At 55.0% G+C, this 3,155-nt stretch overlaps 1 pseudogene; it reads left to right on the top strand.

The window, feature by feature from the left end:
- Positions 1 to 1,526: 1,526 nt before the first annotated feature.
- On the top strand, positions 1,527 to 2,879 carry LOC123169997 (protein trichome birefringence-like 19; annotated as a pseudogene).
- The last annotated feature ends 276 nt before the right edge of the window (positions 2,880 to 3,155 follow it).

Below are 3,155 nucleotides of genomic sequence, written 5' to 3'. Positions count from 1 at the left end.
AGGAAGAAGACCCTCCATCCAATGCCCCAGGGGAAAGGGTTGGGATTGGAGTTCATGGCGTGGGAGAGATGGTGAAACACAGAGGTGGAAGAGGAGTGGTGGTGAAACAGAGGGGGTTTGAGTGCGGTGCTGGGTTAGTATGGTGGGTTAATATAGGAGTGTCAGGATGATATGAATGAATGCTAACCATTAAATTGCGTGTTGTTCATAATGCAGATGGACAAGGGCAAGGAGGTCGTGCCACCATTGGAGAAGGGCAAGGAGGTCGTGCCACCATTGGAGAAGGGCAAGGAGGTCGTGCCGCCATTGGTCGAAGGGCAAGGAGGTCGTGCCGCCATTGGTCGAAGGGCCGGTACAGGATCACCCAAGCGCCAAGCGGCGGAACTATAGCCAGTACCATCAAGAGTCAGGACCAAGCCACTTCTGCAAGGTTATGCTTGCTCCAAAGCTAGAGAGTCTGCCAATGCCTCTGGAGTTCATGAAGCACTTCCCCGCCGTCCCTACAGAGTTCGAGCTGAAGACCAACACCGGCTGCTGGGTCACCCTTAATCAGGGTTGGGCCACCTTCACCGCCGTTCACCAGATCATGATCGGGTGCATGCTGACGTTTGAACTGCTAACCCCCGACACCATGAAGGTGATCGTTTTCAACGACGACGGCGTGGAGGTGGTCACCAAGTGCAAGGAGCATGAGAACGCCTTCGTCGTGACCGCCTGAGCTCCTGGTGCCCATTCCTTGTTGGTTGTTGGTTTAAGACTTGGATTTCGTTTAAAACTTATCGTACTATGTTGGCTTAAAACTTGTGATGCGTGGTTAAGACATGTGTTTGTGCCTAAGTTTGTTCTGTCTAGTTTAGTTCTTTTCATGTGTGCCTCTGGTAACCTCACCACATCGAGGAGGAGATTACCACACAGCTATCCTGAATGTAATCAAATAATCGGACTTATGTTTCCCCTCAAATAAGTCTACAATCAAAGTAGGCCTTTTGTTTTGGCACATACAGGCTAGAGGGAATACAAACAACCAATCAAGGTGTGAATGTTGGTTTCTTGCGCTCAGTCAGGTCCAGTTGAGAATAGTATGCAAAGTGCTTAAAAATGATGCAGTAACCGAGATTGTCACGACCATAGCGTTGGAAAACACGCGACAGATCAGAAATAAAATACTCATTCTCGAATGTGTGGAATGGTTGGTGAACTTCCGTTCCTAGATCTCGACACGCCGGTCAAAAAGATTGAAGCTCTACCGCTAGCTCAGTATACAAGCGCACCTGTTTAGCACTCAAGGTCACGTGGAATCCACCATCACAAGTGTAAGCCGCACACTAATTACGTACCGTGCAACGCTAACTAGTCACCACCGTCTTCGTCGTCAATGCTACCGCATCGACATGCTACTTCCAGCTGCCACTACACTCATGAACGTTCATGAAGCAGCACAAAAAAAGAATCTGTATACATAAACTCGTTCATACTATCATAAACATAATGCTCATGATCCGTAGTTCGTTGGGAACTTGGGATAGATGTTAACAGCGATGAAGTTTCATGGAGTTAAGCTCCCGTCGATTGCCCATTACAGCCGCCACTGGCACTATGTGCTCCCCGCCGCCGTCCTCACGACGTGCCTTGTAGTCCTCGCGGCGATGAGCCTGCCCGGCGGCGTGCCGCTGATGCCGCTGGCGGTCACGAGCACGGCCGGCCATGGACGAGGCGTCAACGGGTCCTGCGACATATTCAAGGGCGAGTGGGTGCCCGACCCGGGTGCGCCGGGATACACCAACGAGACGTGCCCCGTGATCCACGGCCACTACGACTGCATGCGCTACGGCAAGCCGGACCTCGGGTTCGTCCGGTGGCGGTGGCGGCCGGACGGGTGCGAGCTGCCCCGCTTCGACGCGGCGCGGTTCCTCGGCGCCATGAGGGGGAAGTCCGTGGCGTTCGTCGGCGACTCGCTCGCCAGGAACCAGATGCACTCGCTCGTGTGCCTCCTGGCGCGGGCCGAGCGGCCCGTGCCGTGGACCAAAGCGGGATACGTCTACCGCTACGAGCGCCACGGCTTCGCCGTCGCCGTTCCTCGTCCGCGCCGTCGAGACCGACCGGGACGGCCCGACGCGCAGCGGGGCGGGCCTGTGGAGCCTCCACCTGGACGAGCCGGACGCTGGATGGGCGGCCCACGCCGGCATGTTCGACTACATCGTCGTCTCCGCCGGCAGCTGGTTCTACCGGCCGTCCGTGTTCTACGAGCGTGGCCGCCTCGTCGGGTGCAGCGGCTGCCTCGCGCCCAACGTCACCGACCTCACGCTCCGGTACTCCCTGCGGCTGGCGTTCCGGAGCGCGCTCCGCGCGGCCGTTGGCGCGCCGGGCGGCCGCTCAAGGACGGTCATCGTGCGGACGATCTCGCCGTCGCACTACGAGAACGGCACGCGGAACGAGGACGGCGACTGCGTCCGGACGCGGCCTCTCCGGCGCGGCGAGTGGGAGATGGACGAGGGGCAGAAGGAGATGCGCCGGATACAGGTCGAGGAGTTCGCGGCGGCAGAGGCTGCGGCGAGAGGGAAAGGGGTGAGGATGCTGCTCATGGACGCGACGGAGGCCATGGCGCTGCGGCCGGACGCCCACCCGAGCAAGTACCGGCTGTGGGAGTCGGAGAAGTTTACGGTGTCCCGTGACTGCCTACAGTGGTGCCTGCCCGGCGCCATGGACGCGTGCAACGACATGCTGCTTCACATGCTGATCGGTTAACTACCAGTACTCCTTACTATTATTACTGCTAATTGGCTAGCTCGGTAATTTGATGGCCTGAATATGTGCGATGTGCCTCTAACTATTAATTCTCAAGCAGCTGGTAATATTGGAAAATTATTTTATGTACACAAAAAAGGACAAGGCGAGTGAAACAATCTGATCTTTTTGTGGAGAAAGATGACTGAGTAAGTGTTGTCCGCGCTAAATTTCAGAGCATTTGTGTGTCTGAGTAGCTCTCAATAAAAAAGATAAATTTAAGGTCCAGGTAAACAAGTTTACTGTTTGGATCTGATTTCTTTGCTGAGAGCTACTCCTATCTCCAAATGCTTTGAAATTTGAAATTTGGCACGCACTCACGCCCTAAAATATCTTTCATGCAAAAAAAGATTTATTTTTTTACTATCGCT

This window comes from Triticum aestivum, chromosome 7D (genome assembly GCF_018294505.1).
Source record: "Triticum aestivum cultivar Chinese Spring chromosome 7D, IWGSC CS RefSeq v2.1, whole genome shotgun sequence".
Taxonomy (NCBI): domain Eukaryota; kingdom Viridiplantae; phylum Streptophyta; class Magnoliopsida; order Poales; family Poaceae; genus Triticum; species Triticum aestivum.
This window is presented reverse-complemented; position numbering and strand designations above follow the sequence as displayed.